Here is an 18,155-nt window from a genome sequence, read left to right on the forward strand (position 1 = left end):
GGAATTCCAAGGATTTAGAGAAGGTTGTATGTGCCCTTGTTCAAGCTGCTCCTGTACTATATCTAATAAGGCCTGAATTTTATCACTACCTAAGGACCACTGTTCTATCCACACTGGTGTGTCAGTTTTCAATTGGATCAGAACAGGTGAAAGTGTTGGCAGGCCTTCAACAGCAGCCCTGCTTAAAAAACCAAAGTACTCATTTTTAACCCTAATTGTTGTAAAGCGTCTCTTCCCCACAGATTGATGGGGATTTTTTCAACTATAAAAGGAGTAAAAACCCCTGTTTTGCCTTCAAAAGTCCATCTCATAGGGGCAGCACTAACTTCAGCTGCTATTGATCCTGCTACTCCAGACATGTAGGTGTCTGCTTTAATCTTTGGCCAGTGACTGGGCCAACTGGCACCTCTAATGACTGTACGATCTGCACCTGTGTCTACCAATCCTTCTAATGGTAGGCTATTTATATAGATCTTGAGCAAAGGTCGGTCAGCTGTTACAGCTGCTGTCCAATATATTCCTGGATTTTGTGGTCAGGAGTCAGAATCTGGGTGACTATCACCAAGTTGCTTATTAGGATTCTGCATTAGTAAACCTTGTGCTACTACTTCTCCTGGGTGATAAGTCACACATTTCTACCTGCATTAGTGACTGTGATATTATCTACACATTCCCCAGTTTTCCACATCAGTGTGTGGATGGACACTGTTTTGTATGTACAAAAAGGAGGTGAAATGGTCAACCTACTGTGTCTGGAGGTAAGGGATCCATAGGCTGGAGAGGAACAGATTTCACCTCTCCAGGGGGTATCTCAGTTGTCCCAGCTGCATACATCTCTATTCTCCCCAATTGTAATTCCTTTCTCCCATCAGGATGCTTCCTGCCTGGTTGATTGTGTAATCCCCTTCTCCCATCATATGGCTTTCTGGCTGATTGGTCAGGTCTGGGTACTGGACTTCTAGGCACTCTCTGGGTGCACCATTGGCTGCCATCATGTCCCAAGTGTTTTTTGCCTTGGGCCCTGAGGTTGGGCCCTTCATCCCGTTTCCCTGAGTCTTTTGAGTCATTCTGAGGCCCAATGGAAGCCTCTGTTGCATTTTGGACATGGGGTATTGGGTCTTGTTCTCCCACCCTGTTTTCCCATTCTGTCTCTATACCAACATTGAGCTTTCAGATGCCCTACTTTTCCACACTGAAAGGATCTACGAGTCTCTCTGGATTTCCCTTGCCAGAAGGGACCCTGTCTCCCCATGTTTGTGTCTTGGGAAGTCTACATCATAGTTTGGCTATAAAAGGCATTTGTGCCCACTGTGGCACAGCATTTTATGAGCTCCTCTAAAGGAGCATCCTTGTTCAGTCCTAGTATAATTCTTCTGCAAACCTCATTAGCATTTTCCTTAGCCAGTTGCCTTATCAAAATGTCTGTTATTGCATTTTCCTCATTTGTTCTTGTGGTAGCTGTCTGCAAACATCCCACAAAATCAGCAAAGGGATCATTTGGACCTTGTGTTATTTTTGTGAAGGCCCCACCCTTGTCATCTTTATTGTGGAGAGAAGCCCACACTTTGATAGTATTAGCAGCAATTTGCGCATATGCTCTCTGCTATAGAATAATTGATCTACACTGCAATGTCTGCATAGGAACCCACACCTGTTAGTAGGTCACAGGTGATTGCAGCATGAACTCCATTTTGACTATTTTCTTGCGCTTGTATCTTACAGAGCTCACTATATTCAGAAAGCCACAAGTAGTTTTGTCCAGATTCTAGGCATATCCTTGCTATAGATTTCCAGTCATTAGGAGTCAAGATTTCAAAAGCCAAATTTTGTAATAACATCTTAACATAAGCAGATGTAGCCCATAAAGAGTGCAAGACTTTTTCAGGTCTTTGAGGATTTCTATTATCAAAAGGTGCATATCTTCTACTTTCTTGACCTGAAGAATTAAACTGTTGAATTACAGGGAAAATGTGGTGAAATTCTTATACATTTCTCCCTTCCTCTTTGGCCTTAATTAGTCCCTTTTGCAATCTAGTCATAGGAGAGGCTGAATGCTGGGGGGAGGTGCTGGTGCTGCCAATAGCCCCCCCCCCCCACTACCCTTCCTCCCTCCATCCCAGAGGATGGAGTTGATGGAGGAAAGTCAATTACCTGCTCCTTAGGTGGGGCTGAAGCTGCCTCAGATTCACCACACCCTTGAACCTCACTTAAGTCTCCATGCCCCGTGGGGATATGGCCATTAATCTGTTCTTTGTCTTCCACCTTTATCTCAGGCTTCCCCATTTGGCTATTCCTAGAGTTTTTTTTTTTTTCCTTTTCTTCTAGAACTTATATGGTTTCTTAAGGCCAACTGTATTATATTGTATAAATAGAATGCCTTGATGGAAATTGAATGAGGATCATTTTCATTGTAATATGCAGAGAGCTATTGACCAATCAATGCCCAATTATCTAGAGAAATTTGCTCTTCCTCTAAGAAGCAAGGGGAGGTGTATTTTATTTTTATTTTTATTTTATGTAATAATAACTTTATTTTATTTAATAATAACTTTATATTGACAGAATCCATGCCAGGGTAATTTTTTTTACAACATTACCCCTTGCACTCGTTTCTGTTCCGATTTTTCCCCTCCCTCCCTCCACCCCCTCCCCTAGATGGCAAGCAGTCCTATATGTGTTAGATATGTTGCAGTATATCCTAGATACAATATATGTTTGCAGAACTGAACAGTTCTCTTGTTGCACAGGGAGAATTGGATTCAGAAGGTAAAAATAACCCAGGAAGAAAAACAAAGATGCAGATAGTTCACATTGGTTTCCCAGTGTTCTTTCTTTGGGTGTAGCTGCTTCAGTCCATCATTTATCAATTGAAACTCAGATCTCTTTGTCAAAGAAGTCCATTTCCATCAGAATACATCCTCATACAATATCGTTGTTGAAGTGTATAATCATCTCCTGGTTCTGCTCATTTCACTTAGCATCAGTTCACGTAAGTCTCGCCAAGCCTCTCTGTATTCATCCTGCTGGTCATTTCTTATAGAACAATAATATTCTATAACATTCATATACCACAATTTACCCAGCCATTCTCCAATTGATGGGCATCCATTCAATTTTCAGTTTCTAGCCACTACAAACAGGGCTGCTACAAACATTTTGGCACATACAAGTCCCTTTCCCTTCTTTAGTATTTCTTTGGGATATAAGCCCAATAGAAACTGCTGGATCAAAGGGTATGCACAATTTGATAACTTTTGGGGCATAATTCCAGATTGCTCTCCAGAATGGTTGGATTCGTTCACAACTCCACGAAAAATGCATCAGTGTCCCAGTTTTCCCGCATCCCCTCTAACATTCATCATTATTTTTTCCTGTTAGCCAATCTGACAGGTGTGTAGTGGTATCTCAGAGTTGTCTTAATTTGCATTTCTCTGATCAATAATGATTTGGAACACTCTTTCAGATGAATGGTAATAGTTTCAATTTCATCATCTGAAAATTGTCTGTTCATATCCTTTGACCATTTATCAATTAGGAATGGTTTGATTTCTTATAAATTAGAGTCAGTTCTCTATATATTTTGGAAATGAGGCCTTTATCAGAACCTTTAACTGTGAAGATGTTTTCCCAGTTTGTTGCTTCCCTTCTAATCTTGTTTGCATTAGTTTTGTTTGTACAAAGGCTTTTTAATTTGATATAATCAAAATTTTCTATTTTGTGATCAGTAATGGTCTCTAGTTCATCTTTGGTCACAAATTTCTTTCTCCTCCACAAGTCTGAGAGATAAACTATCTTATGTTCCTCTAATTTATTTATAATCTCGTTCTTTATGCCTAGGTCATGGACCCATTTTGATCTTATCTTGGTATATGGTGTTAAGTGTGGGTCCATGACTAATTTCTGCCATACTAATTTCCAGTTATCCCAGCAGTTTTTATCAAATAATGAATTCTTTTCCCAGAAGTTAGGGGCATTGGGTTTGTCAAACACTAGATTGCTATAGTTAACTATTCTGTCTTGTGAACCAAACCTTTTCCACTAATCCACTAATCTATTTCTTAGCCAATACCAAATGGTTTTGGTGACTGCTGCTTTATAATATAATTTTAGATCAGGTACAGCTAGGCCACCTTCATTTGATTTTTTTTTCATTAATTCCCTTGAGATTCTCGACTTTTTATTGTTCCATATGAATTTTGTTGTTATTTTTTCTAGATCATTAAAATATTTCCTTGGAAGTCTGATTGGTATAGCACTAAATAAATAGATTAGTTTACAGAGTATTGTCATCTTTATTATATTCGCTCGGCCTATCCAAGAGCACTTAATATTTTTCCAATTATTTAAGTCTGGCTTTATTTGTGTGGAAACTTTTTTGTAATTTTGCTCCTATAATTCCTGACTTTCCTTTGGTAAATAGATTCCCAAATATTTTATGCTATCAACAGTTATTCTGAATGGAATTTCTCTTTGTATCTCTTGCTGTTGAATTTTGTTTGAGATGTATAAAAATGCTGAGGATTTTGGGGGATTTATTTTGTATCCAGCTACTTTGCTAATATTATGAATTATTTCTAATAGCTTTTTAGTAGAATCTCTGGGGTTCTCTAGGTATACCATCATATCATCTGCAAAGAGTGATAGTTTGGCTTCCTCATTGCCTACTCTAATTCCTTTAATATCTTTCTTGACTCTTATTGCAGACACTAGTGTTTCTAATACAATATTGAATAATATTGGTGATATTGGGCAACCTTGCTTCACTCCAGATCCCACTGGGAAAGGTTCCAGTTTTTCCCCATTGCATATGATGCTTACTGATGGTTTCTAATATATGCTCCTGACTATTGTAAGGAAAAGTCCATTTATTCCTATGCTCTCAAGTGTTTTTATTAGGAATGGATGTTGGATTTTATCAAATGCTTTTTCTGCATCTATTGAGATGATCATCTGGTTTTTGTTTGTTTGGTTATTTATATAGTCAATTATGCTAATAGTTTTCCTAATATTGAACCAGCCCTGCATTCCTGGCATAAATCCTACTTGGTCATAGTGTATTATCCTGGGGATGATTTTCTGTAATCTTTTTGCTAATATTTTATTTAAGATTTTAGCATCAATATTCATTAGGGAGATTGGTCTATAATTTTCTTTCTCTGTTTTCAGCCTACCTGGTTTAGGTATCAGTACCATGTCTGTGTCATAAAAGGACTTTGGTAGGACTCCTTCAATCCCTATTTTTTCAAATAGTTTATTTAGCATTGGAGTTAATTGTTCTTTAAATGTTTGATAGAATTCACATGTAAATCCATCTGGTCCTGGGGATTTTTTCTTAGGGAGTTGATTGATAGTTTGTTCTATTTCTTTTTCTGAGATGGGACTGTTTAGGATGTTTACTTCTTCCTCTGTTAGTTTGGGCAAGCTATATTTTTGGAGGTATTCTTCTATTTCATTTAAGTTGTCGAATTTATTGGCATAAAGTTGGGTAAAGTAACTCCTAATTATTGGTCTAATTTCTTCTTTGTTAGTGGCAAGTTCTCCCTTTTCATTTTTAAGACTAACAATTTGATTTTCCTCTTTCCTTTTTTTAATCAGATTTACTAAGGGTTTGTCTATTTTGTTGGTTTTTTCATAGAACCAACTCTTAGTTTTATTAATTAATTAATTCAATAGGTTTTTTTTCACTTTCAATTTTATTGATCTCTCCTTTTATTTTTAGAATTTCAAGTTTAGTGTTTGACTGGGGGTTTTAAATTTGTTCCTTTTCTATCATTTTTAGTTGCAAGCCCAATTCATTGACCTTCTCTTTCTCTATTTTATACAAATAGGCCTCTAGAGATATGAAATTTCCCCTTATTACTGCTTTGGCTGCATCCCATATATTTTGGTATGATGTCTCATTGTTATCGTTTTCTTGGGTGAAGTTATTAATTATGTCTATGATTTGCTGTTTCACCCAATCATTCTTTAGTATGAGATTATTTAGTTTCCAATTATTTTTTGGTCTACTTTACCCTGGCTTTTTATTGAATGTAATTTTCATTGCATCGTGGTCTGAAAAGGATGCATTTACTATTTCTGCCTTACTGCATTTGAATTTGAGATTTTTATGTCCTAATATATGTCAATTTTTGTATAGGTTCCATGAACTGCTGAAAAGAAAGTGTACTCCTTTCTGTCTCCATTACATTTTCTCCAGAGATCTATCATATCTAATTTTTCTAGTATTCTATTTACCTCTTTGACTTCTTTCTTATTTATTTTGTGGTTTGATTTTCTAATTCTGAGAGTGCAAGGTTGAGATCTCCCAGTATTATAGTTTTACTGTCTATTTCTTCTTGCAGCTCTCTTAATTTCTCTTTTAAGAATTTAGATGCTATACTACTTGGTGCATATATGTTTAATCTTGATATTGCTTCATTATCCATGCTACCCTTTAGCAAGATATAGTGCCCTTCCTTATCTCTTTTAATTAGATCAGTTTTTGCTTTAGCTTGATCTGAGATCAGGATGGCTACCCCTGTTTTTTTTACTTCACCTGAAGCATAGTAGATTTTGCTCCAACCTTTTACCTTTAACCTGCAGGTATCTCCCCACTTCAGGTGGGTTTCCTGTAAACAACATATTGTAGGATTCTGGCTTTTAATCCATTCTGCTAACTGCTTCCTCTTTATGGGGGAATTTACCCTGTTCATATTTATGGTTAAAATGACCAATTCTGCATTATTTGCCATCTTGTTTACCCCTTCTTTCTCCCTGACTCCCTTTCCCAGTATTAAGTTTGTGAGCACCACTTCCTTCTCACAGCCCTCCCTTTTTAGTATCCCTTTCCCTGCCTTAGAGTTCCTTCCCCTATTTAACCCCTTTCCTTCCCACTTTCCGTATTCCCTTCCACTTAGCTTATTCCTTCCCTTTTCACTTTTCCCTTATCACTTTTCAATGAGGTAGGAGAAGTTTCACCATAAATTGAATATGTCTAAAATTTTTCTCTTAAAGCCAATTCTGAAGGCAGTAAGATACCCACTATATTCATCCCTCTCCATTCTTTCTCTCGGATATAATAGGTTTCCTTTGCCTCTTCATGAGATGTAGTGCCCCCACATTACCCTTTTTCTGGTACAATGACCTTTCCACATCTAGTTTCTAGAACAAAGTATACATGTATTCTTTATACATCTTTATATCAGAAATATAGTTCCCAAGATTAATCTTTACCTTTTTAGATTTCTCTTGAGTTCTATATTTGTAGATCAAACTTTTTGTTAAGTTCTGGCTTTTTCATCAAAAATAGGTGAAATTCGCTTACTTTGTTGAATGTGCATCTTCTTCCTTGGAAAAAGATGCTCATTCTAGCTGGGTAAGTTATTTTTGGTTGCATACCAAGTTCCTAAGCCTTTCGGAATATCATATTCCAGGCCCTTCGATCCTTTAATGTGGATGCTGCCAGATCCTGGGTGATCCTTATTGTGGCTTCTCGATACTTGAATTGGGTTTTTCTAGCCGCTTGCAATATCTTTTCCTTCGTCTGAGGGTTCTGGCATTTGGCCACTACATTTCTTGGTGTTTTGATTTTAGGATCCCTTTCAGTAGGTGATCGATGAATTCTTTCAATGTCTATTTTACCCTCTGTTTCTATGACTTCTGGGTAGTTTTCTTTGATAATTTCCTGGAAAATAGTGTCCAGGCTCTTTTTTTTGGTCATACTTTTCTGGGAGTCTGTGCTCTGAGACTCCAAGAGCGTGCTGAGAAATTGTGGGGGAGGGGTGGCCAGATCCCAAGAGACTCTAGCTGTTTGGGGTTGTTCGCCCCGGTGTTTTTAGCTTCTCTGCTGGGCTGCTGACTTGCTGCCGGAGCAAAGTATCCAATCCTGTAGCAAAGCTCTCCCCGCAGAGATGGCTGTGATCACACCCTACCCCCTCTCCGCTCTGCTCCCGTGCTCTTGCTGCCGCTGCCCTCAGCCTGCACCCGATCTAAAACCATCCCCACCCTCAAGGAAAAACAGACCTTTCTTGGCGAGTTTCAAGGATGTCTTCCCTTGGTAACTATTTGTGGGTTTTTTTTCAGTCAAGCATTTATTCAGAGGCTTGTAATGAAATGGATAGTGAGAGAAAACGCGGAGCTTACACAGCTGTGTGCCTCCTTTCTTCCATCTTGGCCGGAAGTCATGGGGAGGTGCATTTTAATGTACCAAAAATTCTAGCTGTCTGTTCCCAAATTATAAATAGCCCTTGATCTTCTATCAGCTTAAGTATGCTTTCTATAGCACCACTCCTGGGTGGGGCTGGGGGTGGGGGGCTTGGGGTGAGGGATGGAGAATCTTTAGCTAGGATCTGTCCCAATTTCAGCCAAAAAAGGTTACTAGTTTAGTCTTTAAGAAAATAAGTTCCCTGTTTGTCTATTACAATACTCACCTAAGTTCCTGGTCACTGGAGACTTCTTCAGTGAAAGTAGGGTCCTTGGTTCCCACACTTGGGTGCCAAATGTGATGACCATGTATTTAAAATCAGCCATAGTCAGGAATTCAGGTTATGAGAAAAATCTTCAATCTTTATTGAAGTGAAGAGGTGAAAAAGGATTGCGATAGCAATATGGGCAGCTGTGACAGGAAGCCAGCTATCAGAGGGGGATTGGAAATGAAAGGCTGTCACAATGGCAATATGAGCAGCTGTATCAAGACACCAGCCAGCAGATTTTCATTCAGCTTCCCTTTCCACTGCCTTGCCTCCACCCACCAAAAACGTCATTTCCTATAGAACACATCAGGATTTGCACAAAGAGTGGGTGGGGGCCATTCTTTCTCCAAGCATATATATAAGTAGAGTATGGTCCAATTACTATTTAGCCTCACGTGCTTGGGACCTCAGTGCATCAACTTGAGCCTCAGCCCATTACAGTTCTGTAAGAAATGACCAGCAGGATGGATACAGAAAGGATTGGCGAGACTTACATGAACTGATGCTAAGTGAAATGAGCAGAACCAGGATATCATTATATACTTCAACAATGATACTGTATGAGGATGTATTCTGAACGAAGTGGATTTCTTCAACAAAGAGATCTAATTCAGTTTCAATTGATCAATGATGGACAGAAGCAGCTACACCCAAAGAAAGAACATTGGGAAATGAATGTAAACTGTTTGCATTTTTGTTTTTCTTTTGGGATTATTTTTACCTTCTGAATCCAATTCTTCCTGTGCAAAAAGAGAACTGTTCAGTTCTGCACACATATATTGTATCTAGGATATACTGTGACATATTTAACATGTATAGGACTGAGGACTTCCTGCCAAGATGGCAGAGAGGAGGCACACAGCTGTGTAGGTCCACGTTTTCTCTCACTATCCATTTCATTACAAGCCTCTGAATTGATGCTTGACTGAAAAAAACCTCACAAATAATTACCAAGAGAAGCCATCCTTGAGATTCACCAAAAAAGGTCTGTTTTTGCGCGAGGGCTGGGATGGTTTTGGATCGGGTGCAAGGTGTGGACAAGCAGCTGAGAGCACGGCAGGCAGCTCACAGCCGAGCAGACTGGAGAAGGAGTGGGGTGTGATTGCAGCCATCTGTGCGGAGAGAGCTTTGCTACAGGATTGGATACTTTGCCCTGGTAGCAAGCCAGCAGCCCAGCAGAGAAGCTAAAAACACCGGGGCGAAGAATACAACCCCAAACAGCTGGAGTCTCTGAAGACCTGGCCACCCCTTCTCCCCCCCCCCCCCAGAGTGACTCAGCACGCTCTAGGATCTCAGAAGCACAGGCACAGCACCAGTAGGGCTAGTGCCTCGGTGCTACCCCCGCAGTCTGTAGAGGAAGCTCGGTAACACCACCCAGCCCCTCCCCCCGCAAAAAAGCAGACTCCAAATAAGGGGTGATTTCTTTTTTTCTTTTTGCTAGTTTGTCTTTGATTCTTTGACATAATGAGCAAAAAACTGAAGAGGACTTTAACCCTTGACACCTTCTATACAGAAAGAGAGCAGACTCCAAATCCTGAGGAGACTAAAAACAGACAGTCCCCAGGTGAATCCCCAAAGGAGGAGATCATCTGTTCCTCAGCACAGATGAACCTCATAGAAGTAATTAAAAAGGCTCTCACAAGGGAGCTAGAAGAAAAATGGGAAAAGGAGAGGGAGGCTTGGCAAGAGAGGCTGGAGAAGTCATCCCACTCATTTAAAGAGAGAGTGGATAAAGAAATAAAATCCTTGAAAAATAGAATTAGTGGACTGAAAACAGAAAACAGCTCTCTAAAAAACAAAATTGGCGAAATGGAAAAAAATTCCACAGAACAAAAGAACTCAATGGGACACTTAGAAAAAGATTTTAAAAGAGTGAGTGAAGAAAACACTTCATTAAAAATCAGAATTGAACAATTGGAATTGAATGACTCGAGGAGACAAGAAGAATCAGTCAAGCAAATCCAAAAAAAATCAAACAATGGAAAAGAATGTGAAATACCTTCTGGGGAAGACAACAGACCTGGAAAACAGATCCAGGAGAGACAATATGAGAATCATTGGACTCCCAGAAAAGCATGATGAAAAAAAGAGCCTGGACACTATTTTCCAGGAAATTATCAAAGAAAACTACCAGAAGTCATAGGAACAGAGGATAAAATAGAGGATAAAATGAAAAAATTCATCAATCACCAACTGAAAGGGATCCTAAAATCAAAACACCAAGGAATATAGTGGCCAAATGCCAGAACCCTCAGATGAAGGAAAAAATACTGCAAGGGGCTAGAAAAACCCAATTCAAGTATCGAGGAGCCACAATAAGGATTACCCAGGATCTAGCAGCATCCACACTAAAGTATAGAAGGGCCTGGAATATGATATTCCGAAAGGCTAAAGAACTTGGTATGCAACCAAAAATAACTTACCCAGCTAGAATGAGCATCTTTTTCCAGGGAAGAAGATGGACATTCAACAAAGTAAGCGAATTTCACCTATTTTTGATGAAAAAGCCAGAACTTAACAAAAAGTTTGATCTACAAATATAGAACTCAAGAGAAATCTAAAAAGGTAAAGATTAATCTTGGGAACTATATTTCTGATATAAAGATGTATAAAGAATACATGTATACTTTGTTCTAGAAAGCAGATGTGGAAAGGACATTGTACCAGAAAAAGGGTAAAGTGGGGGTACTACATCTCATGAAGAGGCAAAGGAAACCTATTATATCTGAGAGAAAGAATGGAGGGGGATGAATATAGTGGGTATCTTACTGCCTTCAGAATTGGCTTTAAGAGAAAAATTTTAGACATATTCAATTTATGTTGAAACTTCTCCCACCTCATTGAAAAGTGAGAAGGGAAAAGTGAAAAGGGAAGGAATAAGCTAAGTGGAAGGGAATACGGAAACGGGGAGGGAAAGGGCTAAGTTAGGGGGTAGAAATCTAAGGCGGGGGGTGGGGAGAGATACTAAAAAGGGAGGGGTGTGAGAAAGTGGTGCTCACAAGCTTAATACTGGGAAGGGGGGAAGGGGGAAAGGAGGGAGAAAAGCATAAACAAGGGTTAACAAGATGGCAAGTAATACAGTATTGGTCATTTTAACCATAAATTTGAATGGGGTAAACTCCCCCATAAAGAGGAAGCAGTTAGCAGAATGGATTAAAAGCCAGAATCCTACAACATGTTGTTTACAGGAAACACACCTGAAGCGGGCAGATACATGCAGGTTAAAGGTAAAAGATTGGAGCAAAATCTACTATGCTTCAGGTGAAGTCAAAAAAGCAGGGGTAGCCATCCTGATCTCAGATCAAGCTAAAGCAAAAATTGATCTAATTAAAAGAGATAAGGAAGGGCACTATATCTTGCTAAACGGTAGCATGGATCACTATTAAACATATATGTGCCAAGTAGTATAGCATCTAAATTCTTAAAAGAGAAATTAAGAGAGCTGCAAGAAGAAATAGACAGCAAAACTATAATAGTGGGAGATCTCAACCTTGCACTCTCAGAATTAGATAAATCAAACCACAAAATAAATAAGAAAGAAGTCAAAGAGGTAAACAGGATACTAGAAAAGTTAGATATGATAGATCTCTGGAGAAAATGTAATGGAGACAGAAAGGAGTACACTTTCTTTTCAGCAGTTCATGGAACCTATACAAAAATTGACCATATATTAGGACATAAAAATCTCAAATTCAAATGCAGTAAGGCAGAAATAGTAAATGCATCCTTTTCAGACCACGATGCAATGAAAATTACATTCAATAAAAAACCAGGGGAAAGTAGACCAAAAAATAATTGGAAACTAAATAATCTCATACTAAAGAATGATTGGGTGAAACAGCAAATCATAGACATAATTAATAATTTCACCAAGAAAACAATAATAATGAGCCATCATACCAAAATGTATGGGATACAGCCAAAGCGGTAATAAGGGGAAATTTCATATCTCTAGAGGCCTATTTGCATAAAATAAAGAAAGAGAAGGTCAATGAATTGGGCTTGCAATTAAAAATGCTAGAAAAGGAACAAATTTAAAACCCCCAGTCAAATACTAAACTTGAAATTCTAAAAATAAAAGGAGAGATCAATAAAATTGAAAGTAAAAAAACTATTGAATTAATTAATAAAACTAAGAGTTGGTTCTATGAAAAAACCAATAAAATGGACAAACCCTTACTAAATTTGATTAAAAAAAGGAAAGAGGAAAATCAAATTGTTAGTCTTAAAAATGAAAAGGGAGAACTCACCACTAACGAAGAGGAAATTAGAGCAATAATTAGGAGTTACTTTGCCCAACTTTATGCCAATAAATCCAACAACTTAAATGAAATAGAAAAATACCTCCAAAAATATAGCTTGCCCAAACTAACAGAGGAAGAAGTAAATATCCTAAACAGTACCATCTCAGAAAAAGAAATAGAACAAACTATCAATCAACTCCCTAAGAAAAAATCCCCAGGACCAGATGGATTTACATGTGAATTCTACCAAACATTTAAAGAACAATTAACTCCAATACTAAATAAACTATTTGAAAAAATAGGGATTGAAGGAGTCCTACCAAACTCCTTTTGTGACACAGACATGGTACTGATACCTAAACCAGGTAGATTGAAAACAGAGAAAGAAAATTATAGACCAATCTCCCTAATGAATATTGATGCTAAAATCTTAAATAAAATATTAACAAAAAGATTACAGAAAATCATCCCTAGGATAACACACTATGACCAAGTAGGATTTATACCAGGAATGCAGGGCTGGTTCAATATTAGGAAAACTATTAGCATAATTGACTATATCAATAACCAACCAAACAAAAATCATATGATCATCTCAATAGATGCAGAAAAAGCATTTGATAAAATCCAACATCCATTCCTAATAAAAACACTTGAGAGTATAGGAATAAATGGACTTTTCTTTAAAATATTTAGGAGCATATATTTAAAACCATCTGCAAGCATCATATGCAATGGGGAAAAACTCGAATCTTTCCCAGTAAGATCTAGAGTGAAGCAAGGTTGCCCACTATCACCATTATTATTCAACATCGTATTAGAAACACTAGCCTCTGCAATAAGAGTCAAGAAAGATATTAAAGGAATTAGAGTAGACAATGAGGAAACCAAACTATCACTCTTTGTAGATGATATGATGGTATACCTAGAGAACCCCAGAGATTCTACTAAAAAGCTATTAGAAATAATTCACAATTTTAGCAAAGTAGCTGGTTACAAAATAAATCCCCATAAATCCTCAGCATTTTTATACATCACCAACAAAATCCAACAGCAAGAGATACAAAGAGAAATTCCATTCAGAATAACTGTTGATAGCATAAAATATTTGGGAATCTATCTACCAAAGGAAAGTCAGGAATTATATGAACAAAATTACAAAAAAGTTTCCACACAAATAAAGTCAGACTTAAATAATTGGAAAAATATTAAGTGCTCTTGGATAGGCCGAACGAATATAATAAAGATGACAGTACTCCCTAAACTAATCTATTTATTTAGTGCTATACCAATCAGACTTCCAAGAAAACATTTTAATGATCTAGAAAAAATAACAACAAAATTCATATGGAACAATAAAAAGTCGAGAATCTCAAGGGAATTAATGAAAAAAAAAAATCAAATGAAGGTGGCCTAGCTGTACCAGACCTAAAATTATATTTTAATCAGCAGTCACCAAAACCATTTGGTATTGGCTAAGAAATAGATTAGTTGATCAGTGGAAAAGGTTAGGTTCACAAGACAGAATAGTCACCTATAGCTATCTACTGTTTGACAAACCCAAAGATCCTAACTTTTGGGATAAGAATTCATTATTTGATAAAAACTGCTGGGATAACTGGAAATTAGTATGGCAGAATTTAGGCATGGACCCACACTTAACACCATATACCAAGATAAGATCGAAATGGTCCATAACCTAGGCATAAAGAACGAGATTATAAATAAAATGGAGGAACATAGGATAGTTTATCTCTCAGACTTATGGAGGAGAAAGAAATTTGTGACCAAAGATGAACTAGAGACCATTACTGATCACAAAATAGAAAATTTTGATTATATCAAATTAAAAAGCCTTTTGTACAAACAAAACTAATGCAAACAAGATTAGAAGGGAAGCAACAAACTGGGAAAACATCTTCACCGTTAAAGGTTCTGATAAAGGCTTCATTTCCAAAATATATAGAGAACTGACTCTAATTTATAAGAAATCAAGCCATTCTCCAATTGATAAATGATCAAAGGATATGAACAGACCATTTCCAGATGATGAAATTGAAACTATTACCACTCATCTGAAAGAGTGTTCCAAATCAGTATTGATCAGAGAAATGCAAATTAAGACAACTCTGAGATACCACTACACACCTGTTAGATTGGCTAAGATGACAGGAAAAAATAATGATGAATGTTGGAGGGGATGCGGGGAAAACTGGGATACTGATGCATTTTTGGTGGAGTTGTGAACGAATCCAACCATTCTGGAGAGCAATCTGGAATTATGCCCAAAAAGTTACCAAATTGTGCATACCCTTTGACCCAGCAGTGTTTCTATTGGGCTTATATCCCAAAGAAATACTAAAGAAGGGAAAGGGACTTGTATGTGCTAAAATGTTTGTGGCAACCCTGTTTGTAGTGGCTAGAAACTGGAAATTGAATGGATGCCCATCAATTGGAGAATGGCTGGGTAAATTGTGGTATATGAATGTTATGGAATATTATTATTCTGTAAGAAATGACCAGCAGAATGAATACAGAGAGGCTTGGAGAGACTTACATGAACTGTTGCTAAGTGAAATGAGCAGAACCAGGAGATCACTTTACACTTCGACAAAGATATTGTATGAGGATGTATTCTGATGGAAGTGGATTTCTTTGACAAAGACTCAGTTTCAATTGATAAATGATGGACAGAAGCAGCTACACCCAAAGAAAGAACACTGGGAAACGAATGTGAACTATTTGCATTTTTGTTTTTCTTTCCGAGTTGTTTTTACCTTCTGAATTCAATTCTCCCTGTGCAACAAGAGAACTGTTCGGTTCTGCACACATATATTGTATCTAGGATATACTGCAAGCTATTTAACATATATAGGACTGCTTGCCATCTAGGGGAGGGGGTGGAAGGAGGGAGGGGAAAAATCGGAACAGAAGCGAGTGCAAGGGATAATGTTGTAAAAAAAATTACCCTGGCATGGATTCTGTCAATATAAAGTTATTATTAAATAAAATAAAATATTAAAAAAAAAAAACATGTATAGGACTGCTTGCCATCTGGAGAAGGGGGTGGAGGGAGGGAGGGGAAAAGTCAGAACAGAAGTGAGTGCAAGGGATAATGTTGTAAAAAATTACCCAGGCATGGGTTCTGTCAATTAAAAGTTATAATTATGAAAAAAAATTATAATAATTACCAATAAACACAAATTTAAAAAAAAATTAAACATGTTTAAAAATGTAAAAAAAAAAAAAAGAAAAGAAAAGAAAAGAAAATCCACTACTTAAGCGTTGACAACTCTGAGGCAACTCAACTATTTATCTTCTTACTAGTGTTTGCTGAGTTTTTACATACATCTTTCAATGTGAGCACACTCAAGAAGTAGTAGATGCTCTACTCTTCTCTATTCGCAGAGTTATATTATACAGTTATAAAATACTAAATCTGTAAAGATTTTAGAGAATCATCTTATCCAAAAAAAACCTCTTCTCCTCTCTCTACATATACATTTTCAGTATGCTTTCTCCAGACCTCTAAATGTGGGCATTCCTTTGTCCTGACTCTCTTCTTATAACCTCTACCTTGTTGCAGTCTCCTTCATCTAGCAACCTAGGTACAGATTTGTATTTCTCCCTCTTTCCTATATACTTTTGAGCTCAATCTCATCCATAATAACAAAGGATCCTTTTCTACTGATGTAATAGGACTCTGTGTTCCCCTGATCTGTGGGTGCTGGATCTGGATTGGAAAAACCCTAAATCTCAACCCCTCCAGGCCTTGCCTCTGTAAGCATTCCCACCCTCTTACCTGATTCCCAAGGGAAACTCCTCCAAAAGATCTGAGAATCACTGTGCCTGGGAAACAATCACCACCCTTATTGATTTGGAAATTAGCTCCTCAATTGCTTCCTAGCCCCAAGCCATAGAAGGCTAAATAAAATCAAGATGCTGTGTGTCAATCTTTGCTATCTTCCTAATCTGGAAGGGGCCCACTGAGAGAAAGAACTTCTCAGTGAAAATAAACCCACTTTTGTCAAACCTCACTAGGAGACTGGGACTGCTAATTCTTTTGTAAATAAAAGATACAAGATTTAAATCTTTGATTTTTTCAAGTTTGCTCAAACTACACATGTTCAAAACCAAACTCATTGTTTTTATATTCATGCCTCCCCCCAACTACTATTTTGTTGTCTAATAATCTAAAGTTTTCTAACTGAATTGTGTAGAAATTTTTTTTATTTAATTCCTGTGTTCTAAAAATGGTGTTCTTTCTATTTCCACAGCTGACAATATAATTCAGTGTTTTGTTTTGTTTTCATGGACTACTTCAATATTCCCTGAACTTTTTTCCCAACATCAATCTACATTTCAATTGCTATAATATATTTGTTTTTGTAAATAATAATTTTAAAAAATCATCTGTCCTGGATGGCAGAGTGATTTTCTTAAAGTATAAGTTCTCTACTCAATAATTTTCTATGACTTCTTATTACATCTAAGGATCAAATGGTTGGCCATATAAAGCCCTTTACAAAAGCTGTCCTCAAACTGCCCCAGGCTTATTGCATGTTACTCTCCTTCATACACTCTGTGTTCTTGCCAAATTGGCCTTTTTAGTCTTACTTATATATGCCTTTAATTGCCACATTCTTTTTTTCTTTTCTTAGAAGTGTAACTGGCACAGAGTAGGTAATTAATACATCCTAGTTGACTATCTCTAAGTCTTTAAATTCATTATCCATGTTCTTCTTCACCTCATTCCTGGAATAGTTTCCATCATCTTCACCTCTTTTTTTTTTTTTAAATCATTTCCAGTGTCCTTTTGACATTCAGCTTAGGTACCATCTCCAATATAAAGCTTTTACTATTGCCCAGCTCCTAGTGACCAAAATTATATTCTGTCACTTTTTTATGTAACTTTATTACCTGGAACTCAAGCTTGACATTTGCATAACATTCTACTGCAGGTAGAGAAAATACTTAATGTCTGTATGAGGAATGGATTTGTGGAAATTTTGGAAAAGGAGGAATCTAGGCTTCTAGTCTCTGGTTCTGATAGAGGACACATAAAGTTTGAAGATTTCTTTAAGAAATTTTTAGGAGAGTACATTCCAGAAAGAAGCATACAGTTAGAAAAGCCTTGAACATATCCCTATTCCCAGTTTGCCCCAGTAGAAACTTCAGGGAATTTCCCATTGGGTGAAATGGGAGATTCAGGGTCTATACTAGATCCAGTATCTCAACAGCTGTTGAACAGAACAATTAGTAATTCTCTCCACCAATGAAGAAAGTGTTATGCAAAGTCTTATGACTGACTTGACCCAGGATTACACGATATATATGTTTGTTGTCCTCTCACCTGGATTGTAAGTGTCTTGATGGAAAGGACTCTTTCTTTCTTCCTTTCTTTTTTTCCTTTTTTTTTCTTATCTCCAAGAGATACTTAATAAATGCTTAGTGATTG

Source organism: Antechinus flavipes, chromosome 6 (assembly GCF_016432865.1).
Source record: "Antechinus flavipes isolate AdamAnt ecotype Samford, QLD, Australia chromosome 6, AdamAnt_v2, whole genome shotgun sequence".
Classification (NCBI taxonomy): Eukaryota; Metazoa; Chordata; class Mammalia; order Dasyuromorphia; family Dasyuridae; genus Antechinus; species Antechinus flavipes.